The 23,223-nt window shown below is 51.1% G+C and overlaps 1 protein-coding gene across 21 annotated transcripts in view; it reads left to right on the top strand.

Annotated features, from left to right (window-relative positions):
* Positions 1-7,479: 7,479 nt before the first annotated feature.
* ARHGAP39 (Rho GTPase activating protein 39) overlaps positions 7,480-23,223 on the top strand; it is a 73,343-nt gene continuing 57,599 nt past the window's right edge. For 14 of the 21 annotated variants that reach the window (XR_009536518.1, XR_009536516.1, XR_009536519.1 and 11 more), the window contains exon 1: positions 7,508-7,597. The gene's annotated coding sequence lies outside the window, so the exon portion shown is untranslated. Of the gene's footprint in view, positions 7,598-8,456; positions 8,475-23,223 lie in introns of those variants that run through there. The other 7 variants (XM_060128348.1, XM_060128349.1, XM_060128350.1 and 4 more) reach the window with 5 other exon arrangements.

Genomic DNA, 23,223 nt, shown 5'->3' with positions numbered 1-23,223 from the left:
ACAAATCTTATATCTGATAAGAGGTTAATATCCAAAATATATTAAGAACTCCAACTCAACAACAACAACAAAATAAATACCAGATTTAAAAATGGGCAAAGGGTCTTCCCTGGTGGCGCAGTGGTTGAGAGTCCGCCTGCCGATGCAGGGGATACAGGTTCGTGCCCCGGTCCGGGAAGATCCCACATGCCGCGGAGCAACTAGGCCTGCTGCCACAACTACTGAGCTGCGCGCCAAGAGCCCGTGCTCCGCAACAAGAGAAGCTAACACAATGAGAAGGCTGGCACCGCAACAAAGAGTAGCCCCCGCTCGCCACAACTAAAGAAAGCCCACGCACAGCAACGAAGACCCAATGCAGCCAAAAATAAATAAATTTATAAAAAAACCCAAAAAACTACCATTTGATCCAGCAATCCCATCTCTGGGTATATACCCAAAAGAACTGAAAGACGGATCTCAAAGAGATATTTGCACACCCATGTTCATAGCAGCATTATTCATAATAGTGAAGAGGTAGAAGCAACCCAAGTGTCCATCGACGAATGGATAAACAAAATGTGGTGTGTATATATAACGGAATATTACTCAGCCTTAAAACAGAAGGAAATTCTGACACATGCTACAACATAGATGACCCTGGAGGACATTATGTTGAGTGAAATAAGTCAGTCACAAAAAGACAAATACAAATACATTCCACTTATATGAGGTATCTAAAGTAATCAAATTCATAAAAATGGAAAGTAGAGTGGTGGTTGCCAGTGGCTGACGGGAGGGAGGAATAAGAAGTTGTTTAATGGGCAGAGAGGTTTAGTTTTGCAAGATCTGGATCTGGAGCGCTGTTGCACAACATTATGAATATACTTACCACTACTGAGCCGTTCACTTAAAGATGATTAAGATGGTAATTTTATGGTGTGTGTGTGTGTGTGTGTGTGTGTGTGTGTTACCACAATTTAAACAAAGACTGGCCATGTCAAGAGTCTGTGAGGATGTGCAGGAAATGAAACCCTCATCACTGCTGGTGGGGATGGAAAGTGGTGCAGCTATGTGGAAAATGGTTTGGAGGCTTCATAAGAAGTCCAACATACACCTCGCATATGAGCCATCCATTCTACTCCTAGATGTTTCCCCTAGGAGAAAAGGATTCCATTTACACCAAATTCTAGAAAATGAAACTGACCTAATAGGTAGTGACAGAAAGCAGAGTTCCCTGGAGATGGGGTGGGGGAGGGTAAGAGGGCGGATTCATTGGGGCCTGCAAGACTGGGGAAGTGCCGGCCACGTTCACTGTCTTGATTGTGGTAATTCTTTCACAGATGTGAAATTAAACAATACATCAAAGCTTATCAGCAAATTGTACCCTTTAAATTTGTGTGGTTTATTGTATGGCAATTATATCTCAATGAAAGTTAAAAATATTTTAAAAAATGAGTCAGCCTGTCTTATTTTCCAGGCAGCAAAGTCAAAGGAGGTCTGAAGGCTGTTTGACGTCTCAGCAACCAGCCTCCTGCAGGGGAGAAAAAAGAGCGGGTCGGGGCGCGTCCACCCCTCTCCTCTAAACTCCCTAGGACGCGTGGGGCTGAGCCCCTGGTCCTATCAGCGGACTGCTGGGCGACCTTGGCCAAGTTTCTCAACTCTGTGCTCAGCGTCTCCACCCGGAAGAGAGAATGATGACAATACCTACCGTAAAGGAAAAATTATACCAAGCCTGGTGTGCCGAGGCAGCTTCCTTGGGGAATAAAGAGCGTCCCTGATAGAACACCTAAGCAATTTCTGATGAGCTGTAAGCGGATTAAGGTGGAAACCAGTTACCACCAACCCAGGGGACCATCAGCCTGTCCCTGCTCGTGGGCAGAGCCCCAGACCTGGCACAGAGCCCACTGCAGGTGGGGAGCGGCCCTCGGACTGGAGGGAAGGGATCTGATTGGGTTTGACAGCCCAGAGCCAGCTAGGGAGAGGGGCCCCTGAGGGAGTGAGCCGTGGGGGCGTGGCCCCGGTGAAGTCCACGGGGGCGTGGTCAGGGCGGAGCGTCGAGGAGCTTAAGAGGCTGTCTCCTGGGGGCGCGTCCTTGGGCAAGGGGCGTGGCCCGGGAAGGTGTGACTGGGATCTGAGGAACGCGGCGAAGCCAGGGTCCCGAGTGAGGCACGGTCAAGGAAGGGGCGAGGAGGGTGTTGGGGGCGTGACCGGGTGCAGGGGCGGTCGTGAGGGGCGTGGTCAGGAGGCCGGAGCGGGTCCCAGCGGGTCCACGCTGTCCCGCCTGTGCTCGGGCCCTCGGGGCGCCAGGCCGCTGTTCCCGCGCCGCTGCCCAGCCGGGACGGAGCCAGAGGTGATGCTGGAGCACTCTGTCTTCCTGGCCCCGTCCTGCAGGGGCGAGTGGGAAGAAAAGGGGTCCTCAGTGGGATTGCGTGCGGCCGGGCAGCGGAGGGGAGGCGGCGCCTTTGCACGCAGGCCCCGGGCCCTTTCCTGTCTGGAGCAGGCGATTCTCCTCGTTTATCAACGTGTCCCTGACTCCGCAGCTCTTCCTTTCCATCACGTAGGTGCAGGTGTTTTATACGCGTCCTTAATATGTTTTTGCCTTGTAAAATATGCACTGTTGTGTGGTGTATGTGACTTAATTTACATGTTGTGCTATAAAGCCCACTTCACTTAATTTTTTACGCAGCGCCTTGTTTTTAGGATCTTCTCTTGTTCTCCATACCTCTGGTTCTTTGTCCCTGACTGCTGCGTAGCACTGTCAGTCTGCGCGTCTGTCCCTGATGATGGACACCTAAGTTGCCTCTTATTCCCCATCACTGCAAATCACGTAGTGCTGCGTATCTTTTTACCTGGTCCCTAGGAATGAAAATTCCTCTGGATTATCTATCCAAGAACGGGTTGCTTGTTCATAAGGTATCTGCACGCTTAATTTCACTGACTACCGCTAGGTTGCCCTTCAGAGCTGCTGAGTACATTTACACTCCCGGTAGCCGTGCCTGAGAGTTCCCAATTCACTACACCCTCCCCAACACTAAGTGTTACACAGTGTTCTTATTTCTGCCAATCAGATGCATATCATGGTTGTTTCAATTTGTCCTTAATGGATTCCTAGTGAGTTTCATGATCTCCTCAAATAACATGTGGGCTTTCCCCCTTCGTGAATTGTCTTTTCATATGTATATGTTTTTTGTTTTTGTTTCTGGCCTATGTTGCTATTGGAGTTCCTGTTTTTTGTTTTGTTTCGTTGTTGATATGCAAGAGCTCTTGTATATTCTAGATACCAATCTCTTGTCAGATTTAGACTGCAAATGTCTTCTGCTAGTCCATCATCTATTAATTTTAACTGTGCTGTCATCTGTTTAGTAGAAATTAAATCAGAGGTAGTCAAATTAGTTAATTTTTTACCTTGTGGCTTGTAGTTTTGTGGTTTTAATAAGTCTTTACCTTCTCCAAGGTCATAAAGATTCACCTCTATTTTTTTAGAAGTATTTCAGTTTTACTTTCTTCTACTTTTCATATTTATGTGGATAATCTACTGGGAACCCAATTTTATACATATTAGATGTGGATCCAGCTTCATGTTTCTTCAAATAATTCCTCAACAAAGAATACATTAAATAATCAATCTTTCCCCATTACTTTTTATACATTAGTGAGATTCTGAATTCTTTTTTCTGTTCTATTGGTCCATTTGTGTTCCTGAGCCTATCAAGTACCATTGCTTTGGAGTAGATCCTAACATCTGGTAGAGTACCTGCCTGCTGTATGTCCTCCTTCAAAACTGAACTAGCTATTTGTAGACTTTTATTCTTCCATGTATATCTAAAAAATATGTTTTTCACATTCCTCAAAAAATCTTACTAGAACTAGATTATTAATATTTTGGTTTTTTAGACCACTTTAGTGAGCATTGACATCTTTACAGTGTTATGCCTTCTGGTCCATGAACATTGTATGTTTCTCCATTTATTTAGGCTTTCTTTTAAGATACTTTCATAGAGTTTTTATGTGTCCTCTATAAAGGTTTTGTATATGTTTAATTAGCTTAATGCCTACATGGTTTATAGCTTCCGTTGGTGTTGTGAAGGGCATCTCACTTTCCATCATATTTTCCAGTTGGTGGTTTCTCATCTGTAGAGAACCATTGTTGGGTTTTGTGAGCAGATCTTACTGAACTCACTGATTCTAATACTTCGTTGATTCTGTATATTTTCTATGTAGAATTTCATATTATCTTCAATTTTTGAGACTTCAGGTTATTCTCTTCTAACCCTTAGGCTCCTTTTTTTCTTTTATTGTTGCATCGGCTGAGTACACCCGCCTCCACCCACCAACACCCACCAAGAAAGGCATCCTTTCTTGCTCCTGACCTTAAAGGGTTTGTATCCAAAGATTCTCTGTTGAAAATAATTTGTGTGGGATTTTGGTATATAGCCTTTATCAGGTTAATAAAGTTTCCTTTGTAGTCTCAGTTAAAAATTTTTTGATCATAAAGAGATGCTGACTTTTATCAACAATTGAGAGGAGGTGATTTTATCCTTAGTCTGATGATATGCTAAATTACACGGATAGATTTTTCTGATGTTATCCTTACATTCTTTTTTAAAATTATTTATTTATTTATTTTTGGCTGTGTTGGGTCTTCGTTGCTGCCCACGGGCTTTCTCTAGTTGTGGCGGGCAGGGGCTACTCTTCGTTGCGGTGTGTGGGCTTCTCATTGCGGTGGCTTCTCTTGTTGCGGAGCACCGGCTCTAGGCACACAGGCTTTGGTAGTTGTAGCTCATGGGCTCAGTAGTTGTGGCTCGCGGGCTCTAGCAGGCTCAGTAGTTGTGGCACACGGGCTTAGTTGCTCCGCGGTATGTGGGATCTTCCCGGACCAGGGCTCAAACCCATGTCCCCTGCAATCGGCAGGCAGATTCTTAACCACTGCACCACCAGGGAAGTCCCTATCCTTACATTCTTGTATATCCTTAAGCATTCTGTGTTTTTGTATGTTGGCATTCAGTTAACAATTTTTATGTACGAATTCCACATCTATGTTTTCAATAATTTATTATTTATTTATAAATTTATCCCAAACTACTAATGTAGTTAATTTATCCCAGACTACTAATGTAGCCCTCCTCACCTTCCCCTTTGGTAACCATAAGATTGTTTTCTATGTCTGTGAGTCTGTTTCTGTTTTGTGAATAAGTTCATTTGTATCTTTAAAAACATATTTATTTATTGGCCATGCCACATGGCTTGTGGCTAAGTTCACCGACCAGGGATTGAACCCGGGACACAGCAGTGAAATCGCCAGGTTCTAACCACTGGACGGCCAGGGAATTCCCTGTATCATTTTTTTAGATTGCACAAATAAGTGATATCATATGATATTTGTCTTTCTCTGTCTGACTTACTTCACTTAGTATGATAATCTCTGGGTCCATCCATGTTGCTGCAAATGGCATCACTTCGTTCTTTTTTATAGCTGAATAATATTCCATTGTATATATGTATCACATCTTTATCCATTCATCCCAAATTAATAGTGTGGGATTAACAGATACACACTACTATAAATAAAATAGGTAAACAACAAGGACCTACTGTGTAGCACAAGGAACTATACTCAATATCTTGTGATATTGGAAAAGAATCTGAAAAAAATATGTATAACTGAATCACTTTGCTATACAATGGAAACTAACAACGTTGTAAATTAACTATACTTCAATAAAAGACAAAATAAAACCAACAAACAAAAACAATATTATGGTGAGGTTCAGGTAAGTCTTTTGTGAAGCATGGCCACCAGGGGACCCAAGGACCTGGGAGGGATAAGTGGAGTTAAAGGAGGCATTTTGTTTTTATAACGAGAAATATCAGTGGCTTTGTATGCTCATGCAAATAATAAAACAGAGAGAGACAAACAGATGATGCAGGAGAGGAGACAGATAAACAAAATCTTTGAGAATACAAGAGGCAGTGGGTCCCAGTTCATCAGAGGAGGGCCTGCCTTGTATAGGAGCAGGGAAACTGCCTGCCCATTTTCAGGAGGGAAGGTGAAGGGCAGGGATAGATATGGGCGGGCCTTTGGGTTTGGTGATAAGAAGTTTTGTTCTCATCTGGGAGGCTGAACTAGAGAGGCCTAAGAAATACCTATGCTCACTTTGGGGAACGGGAGACTTACCCTCTGGAGAAAAATCACAAGATTGCCAAGGAGCGTGAAGTGCTCCTTCTAAGTTTAAAGCGAAGCCAGCCAGCACAGGTCTGTGATGTTTCTGCAGCATTCATGATGGAGAATGGTGGGGTTCCTCCAGACTGGGCTTTCTCAAGTGTGCACAACGGAGAGGGAGCTAGAGACAGGAGAGCAGAGACCATTTTTCCTGTGTATGGGAGTGCAGTGTGAGGATGGGCCAAAAGGGAAGTCAAAGAGTGGTGACAGAGTCCCGATCAGAGCCGGGAGGCAAAGCACTGCAGCAGCGGCGCACTGAGGGAGTGAGCTGCAGGCCGGAAGTGGAACTCAACTGAGGGCTTCTGAGCTTGAGCTTTCAGCCCTTTGCAGTTCCTTGTGCGAATGGGATCCGGGCTGTGGCCACGGAGTGGTGTGGGCTTCTCTGTTTTGTTGTGGGAGTTTCAGGCTGGTTAGCTTCCATTTATATCGACATGCATGTCAAATACTACAACTTCTGGAAATGAATACTGTATAGGTAATAATAATTTTTAAAAGCCTGAAGAGCAGGCTAAACGCAGATTAGAAAACGCTAAATAGAACAACAGTAAAGCTTAACTTAGCAATTACCAAGAGTTAAGATGACAGAGCAAAAAGAGAGAAAATCGTAGAGACACGGAAGACACAGGCCGTCCAGTTTAGCTTGACAGATACATAGGGAGAACCTATAAGAATGGAGGAGAGCCAATATTTTAAGAGACAGTGGCTGATAACTTTCCAGAATCGAGGAAAAGTGAAATCTTTTCCAGGAAGTCCAACATGGTTTGAGTAGGTAAAATTACACCAAATCCACACCGACACGTAGGAAATGTCAACTGCACCGCACCGAAGGGGCTCGGAAGAATCTCAGGAGCGATCTGACAGGCATCGTCGGCCGTGGTGCGGACCGCGGGGCTGGAGGGAGCGCTTCGGCATCACCTGGCCAGCAGCCGCCCCTCTCCGCCCGTCGCACCCAGGGCCCCGGGTGACCCGGGCCGGGGGCGCCCCTCTTCGCCCGAAGCATCCCCGGACTCGCCCGGACAGCGCGAGTACCCCACACGCGCGCTGTGGGCGGAGCCAGCGCGACTACGCTCCCGACTCCCGGCATGCAGCGCACGCCCCCGGCGGGACTCCTGCTCCCGGCGTGCCGCGCGCCGGCGCATGTGCACGGGGCTCGCGGCGGCGTCCCCTGGCGGCGGGGGCCGTGCGGGGCGGGGGCGGGGCCGGAGGCGGGGGGTTGCGCTGGTGACGGGAGGACGCGCGGTCGCGGCGCATTGGGCCGGCGGCGGCGGCGGCAGCGGCGGCGGCGGAGGGCGCGCACCGAGCGGGCGGCGGCGGCGCGGGAGAGCCGCGAGCAGCTCACGCGCGGCGTGCGAGCCGGGATGAGGGGCTGTGGCCGCGCGGCCCGCGCGCAGTCTGCGGGTGAGAGCGCGGACGGTGGGCGGCGCGGGCCGGGAAGATGGCGGAGAGGCCGGCGCTGTGGCCCCTGCCCGGTCTCCTGGAGGTCCCCGGCCCGGCCCGCGAGGATACGGGTCCTTGGCGACTGAGGGGGCGGGCGGTGCCGCGACCGGGCCGGGGAGGGGCGGGTTCTGTGTGTAGAGGTCCGGCTGGGGGGGCGGCGCAGGGGCGCGAGGGGCCCAGGCCTCGCGGGGCCAGGGTGTGTGGTGGGTCAGGCCTAGGGGTGAAGGTGGGTGAGAGTGTGCCCGGCCCGGGGTGCGGGTCGGTGAGTGTGCCGGCCCTGGGGTGTGAGCGTGCCCGGCCTAGGGTGGGCGTGAGTGGAGTGCCGGGCCTGAGCGCGTGGTGTCGGCGCGGTTCGGGTGCGCAGTCGGGGAGGTGCAGGGCCGGGGAGTCGGGACGCGCGTGTCCGGGTGCGGGCCGTGGCCTCCGGCCCCGCCGATCTGGCCTCTGCAGGGAGGCGGGCTGGGGCGTCCCCTACTTCCCTCCCGGCCGCCCTCCCGGAGCTGGAATTCCCGCGGTGGCTCCCTGGTTGCGGGATTGGTGTGGGTGGAGGCAGTGTTCCGCGCGAGGGCCGAGATAGAGGCAGGCTGTGCACATCTTGGGGGTCAGGACGTCTTTTATTTTAAAACGTGCAGCTGGCGGGGAGGCCGCCGCAGCTGTGGGTGTATTACATGCTGCTCCCACCAGCAGCTGCTGTGGGCGCTGCGCAGCCTTCAGCAGCAAAAATGCGGCGTCCCTCACCCGCTTCGTTGTCCTAGGGTTTAACCAAACCTCCTGTGACCTTTACAGAAACCTACAGTTGCAAGGCTTCTTGTTCCTCCCCTGGTGCAGACAATAGGAGGTTTGTCTTTGAAGCCAGCGAGGGGAATTGCACCCTGTACATCCTGGGTGCCTCTGTAAACAGCAGGTGGTTCCCGGTCAGCGGCTCCCCTTTCACAGTGAGCAAGGTGTGTTTCTCCTCGTTGGGGGAGGGGAAGGAGATTTGATAGGGGTGAATGTGAAGCAAGGAGACTCATTCCATAAAGCAGCTTGGCGCGGACTGTGTGCCCCGCGCGCTGGCTTGGGAATGAGCAGGGCCCTGGGTCTCTCTGCCTGCACTTTGTCTAGTCAGCTGTCTGGAGAGGCTGGAGAACAGGGGGGAGAAGAGGGCGGCTTCTGGAGCCAGACTGCTTGCCTTTGAGTCATGACTCTTCTGTTTACTGGCTTTGTACTCTGCCTTTGGTTCCTCATGTGTAAAATGGGAGCACCAATAATATTGGGCTCCCTGGGTGGTTGTGGGGACTCGGTGAATTCATTGTGTCTTGTTGTCAGTGTTGAGAAAAGTCAGAAGTTGTTATCGCTGCCAAGATCTGGTTTCCAGGGTGCACTCACTGGGTCGGCCGTTTCGTCTTAGTTTAACACTAACTTGAGGTCTGTGGCTCTCTTTTCTTGTGCAAGCTGGGGTCATATTTGGAGAAACAAGTCTTTATAAAGGTAAACGAGGAACAAATCTCATGTACTTAGATACATTATCATATAGAACTGTTTTTAAAAATCTTTTTAGAAGAAGAAAGCTTCTAATGAACCAGTCTAGAATCCTGCAGTACTTATTGTCCTGGGAGGTAGATAGGATTGTTGTTGACAGAAATGAGATGTCGAGCAGTTCTTGGGTAATTCTCTACTTGAATTAAACTATCAAAGCCATTGTTGTTATACTTTTTTCTTTTTAATTTAATTAATTAATTTTGGCTGCGTTGTGTCCTTGTTGCCGCACGTGGGCTTTCTCTGGTTGCTAAGAGCGGGGTCTACTCTTCGTTGCATTGTGATGGCTTGTCTTGTTGTGGAGCACGGGCTCTAGGTGCACAGGCTCAGTAGTTGTGGCACGTGGGCTCAGTAGTTGTGGCTCGCGGGCTCTAGAGCGCAGGCAGAGTAGTTGTGGCACACGGGTTCAGTTGCTCCGCGGCATGTGGGATCTTCCCAGACCAGGGCTCAAACCTGTGTCCCCTACATTGGCAGGCAGATTCTTAACCACTGTGCCCCCAGGGAATCCCTGTTGTTATACTTCACAGTGTTATCCTTGTAACGGAAAAGATACTTTATTAACAAACTAAGTGACAGTGAGGGCATAAGCACCAGAAAATGAGGACTTGGCATTATCAGTGCTGTAACATTCTGTCTTGCTAAGCTGTTGGAAGGAATAACTTAACTTGCTTCAGAACCAAGTGGAAAAATTCGTCATGTTTCCCAAGGAGATGGTTCTCTTTCTCAGGTCTAGGAAGAGTATCTTAGCCTTACCCTAGATCACTTCATCTCATCCCCTTTATCTGTGTGACACTAAGACTAGGAGGGACCCCCCACACACACTTTAAGGAGAGTCTTTGGGCATTTGTGGAGTCTGAGGTTGAGAACATTTGATGTTCAGAGTGAATGGTAACGAAATAGCTTCTGTGAGCAAATTTTAAAATATCTAAAGATAGATTTAAAAACGTCCATCCCCGCCTTCTTTCCTGCATGTGTGCTGGTGTGGGCTGTACTTGAACAATGTAATAACAGTGAATTCAGTGTGTTGTTAAGCCTCCACCTGGTTCTTTGTTGCTTTTGAAGAAAAATGTCCGTGTAAAGATGAAAAAATTAAAAAAATGTTTCACTATGAGAACATTCTCATAGTGAAATATCTAGTTTTACTAGCAAGATAGCTTTGCTGTGCCTGTTCACTGACCCATGTGGCCATTTGTTGAGGGTCTTACACGCTCCCACTCAAAGTTGGCTCTGTGGGTGTCCTGTCTCAGGAGCTCAGCCTGGGTGTCGCAGTGCTGGGCCTGGCGACACCTGGCAGAGCTGGACTGGGCTGCCCTGCCTGGAGGTCTCTTCTCCTGTTATCCTTCTTGCTCCCCTGGTAAAGTCTGCACCCTCAACTGTGGGCTGTCTCTGCTCCCTCCTATGCCTGCCTCACCGTGCCTCCCATCAGCCTCTGGGACTCGCCCTTGATGTCACCTGGCAGCTCTGGCCTGCTCCCCGCGGTTGTTTCTGACCCTGACTGCTGTCCTGCAGCCACACTGTTTCACCCTGCTGAGAAGAGCCTCCTCCCTTGGGCCTGCAGCCTTAGCTCACTCCTGCTTCTGCTGTGCTCACGCCTCAGCCTTCCAAACACTGCGCCAGACGAGGGTCTCTAAGCTACAGCCACTGACAGGCCCTTGGCCTGTCTTTGTAAATAAAGTTTTATTGCAACACAGCCACCCTGGTTTATTTTTGTATCATCTGTGGCTTTACGCGGGCCTCTCACTGCTGTGGCCTCTCCCGTTGCGGAGCACAGGCTCCGGACGCGCAGGCTCATCGGCCATGGCTCACGGGCCCAGCCGCTCCGCCGCATGTGGGATCCTCCCGGACCAGGGCACGAACCCATGTCCCCTGCATGGGCAGGCGGACTCTCAACGACTGCGCCACCAGGGAAGCCCTCATCTGTGGCTTTTTTGGCAGACTTGACTAGTTGCAACAGAGACTTCATGGCCCACAACACCTAAACTGTTTCCTGTCTGGCCCATTTTCAGAAAAAGTTTGCTCTAGAAGTTCAGAGGGAGAAGGACTGCGGGGGGGGGCTTCAAGGAAGAGGTGGTCTTTGAGCTGAACCTCAGCAGGAGGTGAGTGGGGGAAGGAGGGAGGACACTGCAGCACTACAGACAGAAAGGGTTTCAGGTCTTGGGAGTAAAGGCAAGAAGGTGGCTCATGTGTGGTTTGTGGGGTTAGAAGTTTGTATAAGGAATAAGAGGAAATAAGGGTTATAACGTGAACATCTTTGAACTTAGGTGAAGGACTTTAGATTTCAGTTCTCTGGCTATGGGGAGCCACTTCAGGTCTGTGAGTAGGGGAAGTCCTGATAAAATGGGTTAGGAACGTGTACCTGGCCGTGATGCGTAGGATGGGTTGGGGAAGGAAGAAATCAGGGAGTTTATTGGGCAGCTTTCTCTAGAAAGACTGCAGTAACAAGTCAGAGGTTTATTTCTAGCTCACATTTCATTTGCTTGAGGCTCTTTTCTGAGAGTCTTCATTGCTGGATCGGGGACGTGCCCTTGTTTGGGACACGCTATTCTTATGGCAAGAGAGTGGCAGAGACTCAGCCTCTCTTTGAGCTTCAGCTTAGAACTGGAGACTCAAGTTCTGTGGCCAAAGCAGGTCTCCTGGCCCAGCCCCGGGAGAGGAGATACGTCCCACGGCCAGGGGCAGGCTGTAGGATGGACAGCCCTCTTACAGGGAGGGTGGCCAAATAACCAGAGCCAATGCTAGGACCACCCCGAGGGAGCAGACAAGTGCCAGCCACACTTCTTCCCTTAGCCGCCTGCGCGGAAGCCCTGCAGGCGTCTCAGGCCTTGCCTCCTGCCCCACTTCTAGCCTTGGCCGCCTGGTGCTCTGGGCCCATCATGTGCTAGGTTCTTCCCCCGCATGCTGCTGCTCCCTGCCTTGCTCGTCGTACCTTCCACGTAGTTAATGAATCCCCCTTCCTCTGGCAGCAGGGCCAGCTGCCAGGCGGGGCCTGTGCCTGTCTCGTCCGCACTGTGGCGGTGCCTCCTGGCTGGACCCCCTCACCTCTGTCTTCCACGCAGCTGCTCAGGGCATGTGTGCAGGTCAGTGTTCTCATCCAGCGGTGGTTCATCTGGAGACATTTGCGGTCGTCCCAACTGGGAGCAGGTGCAGCGGCAGCGAATGTGTGGAGGCCATCCCGTGCCACCCAGGATGCTCCGCGGCCGAGGAGCAGGCCCCGGGCATGTGTGCCACTCGTGCTGCTGCTCTGCCCTCCTCCCCGGCTCGCCGTGCCCCCTGGACTGCTGTCCGTGGCCCAGCGTGCCCCGACTCGCACCCAGCGCTCCGGCGACTCTGGCTGAGCACCGCCAGGCCCAGCCCTGCTCCGCATTCTCTCTTCCCCTCACACAAGCAGGGCTCGGGTGGCTCCTTAGGCCCTCACTGGGGCCTGCCTGGGGCCTGATCTGTCCCCATGCCAGGCACGCTCTGCACAGCCTCCAGTTGTCCCCCTCTGCACAGGGAGTCCTCGAGGGCAGCGGACTCAGTGCCTCGTGTAGCATTTCCTTTGTGTCTTAACATCAGCAGGGATGGACGCCTTTGGGTGGGAGTCACCGTTGTGCTTCCCAGGTTGACACAGCAGCGGCTGCTTCCAGCTACCTGAGGCCTCTCATCTCTTGCTTTCCTAAGTGTAAATGTTTTAATTCTCATAGATTCTTTTCATTTTTGCTCCTTAAAAGGTTAAAAAATTTTGTACTACGTAACATCTTCAGGGTTTGAAGGCACAGAGGGTGCACAGTGTAGCTGTCTGTTGCCTCCATCCCTTCTCTGCCCCCAGAAGCCTGGTCCCCTGGAGGCACCCACTCCATCTCCTTCTAGAGATACTTTGTTGTAACTATGCACGCAAACATGTATATGTCTTCTTTTTTTCCCGCTCTTTTCTTTAAAAAATTTTTCGTAACCTCGCCTTTTTAACTAAATGTGTTTGGGTTTGGGAAGTCACTCCATATCAGTACATTTTCCAGTTCATTCTTTTTCATGACTACATCGTGTCTGGCTGTGTGGAGGTGCTATAATTTATCTAACCAGCCCCTGCTGGTGAACATCATATTTTGCGCAGTTAAAATCAGGCTGCAGGCACAGCATTGTGGACATGTGCACGTGTGCCTGTGGGGCCCATCCCTAGAAGTGACATCTCTTTGTTTAATCACTGTTGATTCTGTTAGATCAGGTTTTGCTTTTGTTTCTTAATGTCTTTAACTGTACTTTCTGTGGTCATTTATTTCTCCCAGTTATCTGTCTGTATTTTAAATAATATAGGATGGTCAGATTAGGTGAGTTTCTCAGTTGGAAATTGGCTCACCTTTCATGTGTTCTTATAGGTAGGAGTGACTAGGAAAACATATCCACACAAAAACTTGTACACAGAAGTTCACAGTAGCATCATTCATAATAGCCAAAAAGGGGAAACAACCAAAATGTCCATCAACAGACGAACGGACAAACAAAGTGTGTTCTGTCCATACAGTGGAATATTATTTGGGAATAAAAAGAAAGGAAGTACTGATTCATGCTACAATGTGGATGAATCTTGGAACATTATGCTGAGTGAAAGAAGCCAGACACAAAGGTCTGGCTTTGTACGGTTCCATTGATATGAAATGCCCCAAACAGGCAAATCCATAGGGACAGAAAGTAGATTAGTGGTTGCCAGGGGCTGGGAAATGACAGCTAAGGCATATGGGGTTTCTTTTTGGGTAATGAAAATATTCTAAACTTGACTGTGGTGAAGGCTGTGCCTATCTGTGAATATACTGAAATATTCTAAAATTGTATGCTTTAAATGGGTGAATTGTATGGTATGTGAATTACATCTCAATAAAGCTGTTAGAAATAAGAGTGATTAGGATTTTTAAGGAGGGAGCGTTCCAAGGGGGGGCCCAAGGCCTTAGAGTTGACTCTGTCCTGGGCTTGTGGTGAGAAGTCCAGTGGGCAGCACGGTGACGCCCGGATCGGCCTTTGAGATACTGGGTATAGTGGACACAGCACTGTTCCCACTGCGGAAGACTTGAGTTCAGCCTTGACTCAGTCCCCGAGGAGTGTGGTCCATCACAGGTAAGTCGATCAAATCGCTTAACAGCCGAGCCTCGGCTCATATCTGCGGATTAGATTATATCTGTCCCATGTATTCTCAGGGTGTGTCGTGAGGCTGAAGTGTGACTGAATTTCAGAGGACTCTGTAAATTACTGAGTGTCATACGTGTATAGGGTTCTAAAAACGTAATTTCAACACCAAGAGGCCAAGTCAGCAGAGCACGTTTTCTGTCCTCTTGCAGACTGGTTGACCCGAGTGTAGCCGGCTGCATTGTGAACAGAACCATGCGTGGCCCCAGGGTGCTGGGCTCAGGCCTGGGAGCCCCTCATCTGGCCCCCACTACTCGAGCCTATTTTCCTCCTTCGCTGCACTCCTCTGTCCTGCTGCTTCTCTCGGTCCTTCCTAAAGTTCCTGGAGGCCCAGCACGAACCAGAGATGTGGGTGCTTCCTTCCTGTGTGGAGCTGCACAGGAATGTCATCCTGAGACACTGCTGGTGGTTCTGTTACAGTCCCTTCAGCTGCTTCCTGGGACTTCTCCGGTGGCAGCATGTGCTTCCTAGCCATTGGGATTGTGTGAAGCATGTATAGTACAGATTTCCCAGCCGACAGACTTCAGGTTGTTTGTGCATCCGATTGCACGTGTCGTGGCAGCTTCTGGACTCTAGATACTGTTTTTCTATTTAATTTTGGTGGTGTTGGCCTTCTATTTTGTATTCAGAATTCAGCCATACTATGAGGATTCCTACTTCTTCTGACTCTGAGAAGCCCAAGAAGTAGCCTCTGGTTCCCAAAACCTGGGAGGGGGTAAACTGTGGGTCCCGGAGACCCTCATTTGCAGGGATGTGCAGAAAGCCCAGCGGCCGGCCGCCAAGGGACAGTGTGGGCCTTCCTGCCTGAGGCCACTGGGGCCCAGGATGGTGTTGCTCAGGGCTGGAGCCTTCTCTGTTGGTTTGGCAGGATTTTTTTTCTTTTTTTTTTTTTGCGGTACGCGGGCCTCTCACCGCCGCGGCCCCTCCCGTTGCGGAGCACAGACTCCGGACGTGCAGGCCCAGCGGCCATGACCCACGGGCCCAGCCGCTCTGTGGCATGTGGAATCCTCCCGGACCGGGGCACAAACCCGTGTCCCCTGCATCGGCAGGTGGACTCTCAACCACTGCGTCACCAGGGAAGCCCTCATTTTTTATTTTATATTATAGTTGATTTACAACGCTGTGTTAGTTTCAGGTGTACAGCTAAGTGATTCAGTTATACATCTACATATATCCTTTATTATTATTTTTTAATAAATTTATTTATTTATTTTTGGCTGTGTTGGGTCTTCGTTGCTGCGTGCGGGCTTTCTCTAGTTGCAGCGAGTGGGGGCTAGTCTTTGCTGCAGTGTGAGTGCTTCTCATTGCAGTGGCTTCTCTTGTTGCAGAGCATGGGCTCTAGTCATGTGGGCTTCAGTAGTTGTGGCACGCGGGCTCAGTAGTTGTGGCTCGCGGGCTCTAGAGCGCAGGCTCAGTAGTTGTGGTGAACAGGCTTAGTTGCTCCGCGGCATGTGGGATCCTCCTGGACCAGGGCTGGAACCTGTGTCCCCTGCATTGGCGGGCGGATTCTTATCTACCGCGCCACCAGGAAGTCCCAGAAAGTTTAGCTAAATTTTTAATACTTTTTTTTTTGCGCGGTATGGGGGCCTCTCACTGTTGCGGCCTCTCCCATTGCGGAGCACAGGCTTCGGACGTGCAGGCTCAGCGGCCATGGCTCATGGGCCCAGCCGCTCCGTGGCATGTGGAATCTTCCCGGACCTGGGCATGAACCCGTGTCCCCTGCATCGGCAGGCGGACTTTCAACCACTGCGCTCCCAAGGAAGCCCAAATTTTTAATACTATTTTGTGGGATATTTATCTGCCCCAACAGGTATTTGTCAGGAAAACATTGTTTTTTTCCTGCAGTACTTCAGCATTTGTTGTTGTTGCTGCATCTGTCTTGAAGTGTCGCTTTGTATGTGTGCCATGAAAACTGCCTTCCCGCATTCACCCTTTGTGTGGAACTGAGCCGATCACAGGCGAAAAAACAGGCCGGCCGCAGCTTGTTTGGACTTGTCTGAGTTTAGCAAATCCTTGACATCAGGGAGCCTCTAACAGGGCATAGAGCCTTTGATGTGCCTTGCAGCAGAAACAATTTTCAGTATTTTCTAAATAACACTTGTAATATATTCTATAAAGAGGAAGTGGTCACATATTTCTCACTCAACATTGGTAACCCATCCTGAAAAATCAGACATTCTACTTGAAAATAGAGTCTATTTTTCATCATGTTAAATGGGAAAATTTATTAACTCATTAAGTATCAATCAGTTTCCTAAAACATCTTTGAAACCCTGGTAAAGGACCTTCATATAAGAAATAGGCTATCATGTTAGAATGTAAAAAAGGGTTTCCTTGTTTTCCAGACAAGTGATACAAATTATCTGCTGTTGCTTTTCCTGTGGTAACGCCTAGAGCCTCTGCACATCCCGGCGACTCAGCAGCAGGTGCCCTGGTGACGCTTTTTTTTTTTTTTTTTAATTTTTGTTGGAGTATACTTGCTTTACAATGTCGTGTTAGTTTCTGTTGAACAGCAAGGTGAATCAGCTATACATATACAGGTAGCCCCTTTTTTTTTTGGATTTCTTTCTCATTTAGGTCACCACAGAGTATTGAGTAGACTTCCCTGTGCTATACAGTAAGTTCTCATTAGTTATCTATTTTATACATAGTATCAATGTGTATATTTTCAGAGGTGCACGCAGCATGCTTCTCCCAAGTGAATTTCAAATCCAACCTGAGGTTTTTTCCCTGCATGTTGTTTTGAGGAAATTGTTGAGTTAGTTTTTTGACATAAATACAAATTTTACCCCTTTAATAACCAAAACTGAAATACATATTAGAATAATTATATGATTTATGAACTTAAAAAAATGTTTTATTGAAGTATAGTTGATTTACAGTGTGTAAATTTCGGCTGTACAGCCAAATGAGTCAGTTATACATATATATGTATTATATATATAGTCTATGAACTCTTAAACTATCAAAAACCAAAAGATACTCTACCAAAAAATTTTAACCAGGATGATTTCCATGGGGAAATACAAATGTGCCTGTATTTGTAATGTGGCTTAATGTTAATAGATGATGAGGTTAAGAAGTTATTTCTTCTCTATTTTGAAATAATTTGTATGGTGAAAATGAAATTTAAATTAATTTTAAAAATGTCTGGACTCCAACTCCCATTTTTCATGCTGAAGATAATTTTTTAAGGAAAGCTTCCTGGTTTTCAGGTAAGGATGGCAGATTGAACACATGTATACAGCTTCACTCTCTCCCAAACTCTCTCCCATTCTGCTAAATGAACAGGAAAGTGATGTTTAAAAAAGTCAAACTCACAAGGCTGAGTAAAGTGAGAGGGAGATGATAGCAATAAAGTTTTGGAAGCTGGGAGGCAGATGGATACGTCATAACTGACTTAGCAGATCTGAGAACGGCAGGTTCTGTGCTGGCAGTGAGGAGAGCTGAGAACTAATCCTGTTTGCACCACAGAATCATCAAAAGGCTCAAAATTTAGAGGCACCAGGGACCTTAAGGAAGTCAAAGAGAGAACCACAATGAAGAGCAGAAAACAAGAGGCTAACAGGCAGGGTCAGGAAGATTTGAGAGAGACCAAAGGGAATCTCCAGAAACAAATGACAGCTGAAACTTAAAAAGTAACCAACAGGCTAAATATTCGATTATAAGCAGTTGAAGAGAGGCTTTGTGAACGAGGTGAAAGGATTTTAATAAGAACAACAAAGAGTTAATGGAATGGAAAGTATGGTGGAGAAGGTGATTGAGGGGTGGAGGACAGAATGCAAGAGTTTCAGATACATTTGATGCCAGCCCCAAAAGCCAACTTAGAATGGAGAAGAGACAGTGTTGGAAGAGCTGTTGGCTGGAACTAATGACAGATGTGATGATGGAAAGATCGTTTATTTCAAACAGGATAAATAACGTCCTTGTTGAGAAACGTCACAGCAACGCTCCAAAACACCAAAGACCAAGACAACGTTTAAAGCAACCAGAAGTAAGAGCTCTTCCAGGGTGTTAACGGGTCCTGCTTGCCGCTCCTCAGCGGTCCCGGCGCCAGGAGGACGGTGGGAGCGGCCGGAGACACTGGCCTCCTGCAGGGTAGCCTCCTGGAGCAGGGTGGAATGCTGTTTTCAGAGAAGCAAAGAATCATCAGGGAAAGCATGCGTTGCAAAATGGAATGGTTAACAAATGATGAACATATTTGCATGAAATAATTATATTTTGTAGGGTTCAGAGAGAGACTACACAGCAACAGCAGGGGTGCCAGATGCAGCAGAACCCAGGTTTGGGGTGGGAGAGCAGAGAAGAGCACTGACGTCTGGGAACCCTGTCCAAGGGGCTCGACGCTCTGCAGCTCTCCGGACACATGGAAGCCTCGCAGGGCCTTCAGAGAGAAAGAGACAGAGAATTGAGCGTCCGAATGACTTTGCGCTTCTCAGTAGCAGTTCTGGAGTCTAGAGGTCTGGGAAGCAGTAAGTTCAGAATCTGATGGAAGGTGACCTCCAGTGTGGTGCTCCGCCCACGGACGCGCCCTGCCCTGCCGTCCTGGAAACGACCAAGATGCTCTTTCCTGTGTGCGGTGAAGGGCGGCCCCTGGCCACGGCAGCGCCCAGCGATGGAGTGTGCCTCTGAGCGTGTTCCTCTTGCTGGGAGCGGGGCGAGGCTGAGCGCCTGCGTGTTTCCACCGTTCTCCGATGCGGTTGCCGCCCCAGCCGTTCAGGAGCCTTCGGGCATCAGCATTGCGGCACCTGCATTGCAGGCGACGTTAGGAGCGCTAGGGGCCAGGACCCGTTGCCTCCTGTGCTCTTCCCTCACCCCAGAGGCGGGAGCAGCTCGAGCCGCCCGGGTGACCTGCTCGCCAGTTTCACCCCTGTTTCCTTTACGTGTTCCCACCCCTTTCCCGGTACTACTGCTGATTCTTCACTCAAATTTGCTGGTGTTTGGGAGGTTTGGGGTTGGTGTGGTAGTAATGGGGACAGAAAAGTAACTTTATATTTTGGGTGAGGAACCAGGTGTTAGGCGAGGTGGGAGAGAGGGACCCAGGGCGGTGCTGTGGGTACCACGTGAGACAGGAGCAGGGTGGGACGGTGCCAGTGGGCTGGGCAGGTGGCGATGGGGAGGGTGGGTTCTGGGAGAGGCTGCAGTACTTGGCATCTTCCTAGGATAACCGGCCACCTTAGAAATAGGAGACTGGAAAGCTCAGCTAGGGAAATGGCAGTGGGCGGAGCAGCGCCGTCTTGATGCGATCAAGACTCAGGTGCCCGCAGCACTCCTTGAGTTGGTCGCTTGATGTCTTTGGTCAGTTTGGGGACGTTCTCGGCCGACATCTTTTCGCATATTGCTTCTGCCCACTTGTCCACTCTGGCCACGGGAACACGCGTGGCACCCCTTCTCACGGTTTCCGTGTGTCTGTCTCTTCGGTTTTTCCACCCTTTTCCTCTCTAGTTGCGGTTGGACCATCTAGGCTCTTTTTCCAGCTCCCCGAGCTGCGTCTGCAGTGTCCATCTGTCCATGAACCCAACGGTGGAGCTCTCAGTTTCGGTTTCTGTGTTTTACACGTGAGCCCTTTCTGTGGATTCCACTTCTTTGGTCTTGTCGTCTGCTTTCATGAATCCACTGGTCACGGATGTTTAAAGTTAACGCCTTGTTGCAGAAGTCCCAGCGACACTGTGGGTCCGGCCCAGATGGACCCCTAGGGTGCTGCCGGCCATGCTGCCCCTCGCTGCCTGCCCGCCCGCCGCCTCAGCCAGATGCCCAGTCTCCGCACCTGCCCCCCGCCCCCCAGGTCCCCGGCGTAGGCTCCCTTCCCCCAGGGTCAGCCGGGGCCTTGGCCCCTTGGGTCCTGGCCTCCACGTAGGCTTCTTTAACCTTTTTGTAGATTTAGTTTCTGGTTTCCTCAGCCTGAGCTCTGCCTGCTGAATGCCCTTCCATCACTGGATGGAGAGTGTCAGGTGGGCATCTTGAAACAGAGGTGCATTGACCACTCAGGTCTTCTGTCCTGTGATGCCCCTGAAGTAGTGCCCAATGAGGCAGAGAAAACCGTGTGGCCGGTGGTGCAGAGGACTTGGGTCAGCGGGCGCCGAGGGGCCTGGTGATGTGTCGTGGCCCTGCAGCCTCTGTGTGGATTCCACCAGCTGCCTGGTCCCTTGCTCTCTCCTCAAGGCTTTTGCCATGGGAGTTGCAGCCCCTGTCTCGAGCCCTGTCTGCCCCAGCACAGGGGCTTGGCCACGTGATTTGTGCTGATGCGGGGTGGTCCTGGAGCGGGAGCCCGAGCCTTCACCTGCTCTGGCTGTGTCATGACAACGTCCTGCCCGAGAGGCTCAGTTCCAAACCTCATTCTGGGAAGACCGCGGGCAGAGCCGTGCAAGCAGAGGAGCACTGCTTAAGATCTGGGTTGTGGGTCCCTGTGCTGGACGTGGCCCCGACTGGTCTTCACAGTGTGGAACTGCTGCCCTTTACGTGTGGGCCAGAGTGGGAGCTGGCGCCTCAGTCCCAGTGGTGAAGGGCGGCGACTGCAGGAGGTCTGTCTAGCCCACGTTGGCACTTATGACTTTTACAACTAGTGCAATTTAAATGCTTCACATTTTGAATCATCCTATTAGCAGATGCTCCTGACGGTTGAACTCTGGCAGCTGTCACATCATCCAGAATAAACCCTTCTTTTATAACTGGCCAAACCCCCCTGTCCCACGTCTGCATGACCCTGGCAGTCTCGCCTCGGGCCGGGGGGCCGGCAGAGCTCGTGGGGTCACAGCCTCGCGGGGGCTCTCTGGTCGCTCACGTGGTGCTGTTGTCTTGGTAGCTGCAGGTCAGGATTCGGCGTGAGCTCGGAGCTGGGCAGAGCTGGGCAGAGCTGGGCATCCCTGGGACACTCGTGGGGGAGGCAGCGCTCAAGCCAGTGCCACGGGCTGGGCAGACTTCCTGGGGGCTCCCACCCCTCCTTGAGTTTGGAGCCTGTGCTTGGATGGTAAAGGGTGTGGGTGCAAATCGCCGACCATCCCTGGGCAGTAGGGCTTCACTTGGTCGGCACCTGCCCATCCATCTCCCAGAGGGACACGTGGAGGCTGGTGCGCACAGGGCAGTGCGGGTGCTGGGGAAGGTCCATGGGGACTGGATGCTGGAGGAGGTTCGGCCTCAAGTGGCAGCCACGGTGTGGTCTGGGAGCCGTGGGGTGCGTGTGAGCCCCGAAGGGTGAGTGCCCTGTGGAAATGTAGGATGGGCAGGGAGGTGCTTCACACCTGCTTTTGGTTATTAGAGGAGAAAGGAGGTTAAAAAAAAAAAAAGAATCCTAAGACTTGAGGTGAGCGTTCCAAATGCTGGTGGCACTTAGGACAGACTCGGGAGAAAGCCCGTGGGGCACCGTGGAGGTTCTCCCAGGGCTGTTTGAGAAGTAGTTGTGTACTTAGATCCTCTCCCTCGCTGCCTGGAGTTGACAACAGCCCCTCCCTGTCCCAGGAGGCGTGTGAAATCTTTCCTCCTGGGAGAGGGGGCAGAGGTCACGGGAGCGGGGACTCTGGCACCAGTGAGGCTGCAGGTACCTGCCCAGGACTTTGGCGGCCAGGCCTTTCCCTCTGCACCAGCTTTTGGTGGGGAGAGTCCAGCCAGAGAGGCCTACTCTGGCGCCCGTCCAGTGGGCCAGTGTACAGCTGAGCTTCCAGAAGGAAGTGGAGAAGCATCCACGTCGCTGAGGTGAGAGGACTTACATTCCCAGGGAGCAGGCAGTGCTGTGCAGGAGGGGACGGGGCAGAGTGCGGGCGGGAGGGCAGAGTGAAAGGTGCAGTGAGTGAAGCGAACGTAGTCATGCAAAAGGAGAACAGAAGGACACGAACAGTAGGAAATAGAGAGACCAGTAGAGGCCACTGCAGCTGGTGCAGGAGCCTCAGCAGCACAGGATGGGGTGTGGAGCAGAGGGGCCCCGCGAGGGCCTGAGGGCAGGCTGGCCGGCAGGAGCAGGGGACCTCGGAGGCACCTCCAGACCTGACGCGTGAACTCTGACCCAGCCAGACAGCCCATCAGCTGTCCAGGAAGGATAAAGCCGTTTTCAGACGCACACATTTTCAAAACCTTAGCTCCCACCTGCCCTTTTTCAGGAAAAAGAGAGAAGAAACGGGAGCCAGGAAAAAGCTCTCGCAGAAGGGAAGGCGGTCCCAAAGCGGCGGTGCCCCGGGGCTGCCTGTGGGTGGAAGAGGCAGAGCACCGAGCCCACCCTGTGCCCACCGGCAGCCTCTGTTTGCCAGGACCCTGGGCTTGCCCTCAGCGGCTGGGCCGGAGGGTCCTGTTCACTTTCCGTATTCATCGGCTCCACTGCAGCGCCCCTGGAGGGCGCCCCGCTCCACGTGTGCCGTCTGTGGGCTCCCCCAGCTCCGTGTACTGGCGGAGGCCTGGAGAGGCCAGGCCTGGTGAGGCCAGGCGCCTAGGCTCCGGGGGGCGGTTGGAGAGGACGGCTCTTGCCTTCTGGACTCGCATTTGAAGTAGACAGGCTGCTCGCGTGAGGACGTCCAGAGTCTGGGTGTGGAGAGGCCGGTGGAGAGCGTGTCGAAGGCCTCGGGGCCGGGCCTGCCCCTGGGCTCCGCGCGCGGGGCCGGGACTCCGTGATGCCGGCGGGGGCCTGCCAGCTCTGGTACACGCCTGGAACAAGCGTTTTGGAGGTTTTCAGCTGAAACGAGGCCCCGGGGCCCCACGCCGGCGGCAGCGCCCTCTGCCCGCCTTTGTCGTGGTGCTTCCTGCGGTGGTTCTCACAGCTTAAAAACGAACAAGACAGCTCTCGGCCTCTCCCCGTGCTACCACCCCGCCTCCCTGTACCTGGCGCACCTGTGCCTGCTGTCCCTTCTCCCCGCTCCCCTGAGCCCGCCCCCACCGCCTGTCTCCGCAGGCTGCCAGCACCCTCTCCACGCGGGCTTCCTCGCCTCCTCCAG

This window comes from Lagenorhynchus albirostris, chromosome 17 (assembly GCF_949774975.1).
Source record: "Lagenorhynchus albirostris chromosome 17, mLagAlb1.1, whole genome shotgun sequence".
NCBI classification, from domain to species: Eukaryota; Metazoa; Chordata; class Mammalia; order Artiodactyla; family Delphinidae; genus Lagenorhynchus; species Lagenorhynchus albirostris.
This window is presented reverse-complemented; position numbering and strand designations above follow the sequence as displayed.